Genomic DNA, 754 nt, shown 5'->3' on the forward strand with positions numbered 1-754 from the left:
CATGGTGGCTAGCAATCGTCTGTAACTCCAGTCATGGGTTTTGAGGCAATGACTGTCTTGCCTTGTGTCAGGACGGCCCAGCAAACCTCCACCCTAAATTGGATTCCATATTTCTTCCCTGACTGATCAAGAGGGTCCAAGCATTAACTTTGGAATGGCTTCTTTGGGTTGGGCTGGGACAATGTGCTTCCTTTCCCTATTATTAGTTAAATAATATTTAAATACTATTTTTATTGATTATTTGAGAATTTCATAGTATTTATTTTGATTATATTCAGAATCCCCTCCCTCATTTCTTCTCCTTATGACCATTATTTTTCCAATTTTTTTCCTCTTCCTTTAGGTACATAAATTTGACTGCTTACAGGGACTGTTCCTCCTTGCCCCACCCCCAGTTGAAGGACCCGACTGACAGCAGGAAGGCCATTTTAGAAAAAGAACTGTAATCAGCCATTTGATAAGCCAAGATTCTAACCCAGGTCTTGTGAAACTAGCAGTGGAAGATAGGACGTTTGCAGTCGGACCACCTGCCACCACCCTGAGGCCCCTACCGGGAAGTTAGTGATAACAGCCCCTACTGGGAAGTTAACGATAACAATCAGTTTCACCCATAGCCCCCTCTGAATTTGGCAATACTGTTTCCTCATACCTTGTACCCATTGAAATGCACTAATAATAATCTTGTAACCATGCATCTGCTTCTGTACCTTGCTTCTGCTCTATAAAAAGCCCCCCCAAACTAAGCCCGGCACGC

The sequence above is a fragment of the Nannospalax galili genome, unplaced genomic scaffold (genome assembly GCF_000622305.1).
Source record: "Nannospalax galili isolate Female #2095 unplaced genomic scaffold, S.galili_v1.0 scaffold779, whole genome shotgun sequence".
In the NCBI taxonomy this organism is placed as follows: domain Eukaryota; kingdom Metazoa; phylum Chordata; class Mammalia; order Rodentia; family Spalacidae; genus Nannospalax; species Nannospalax galili.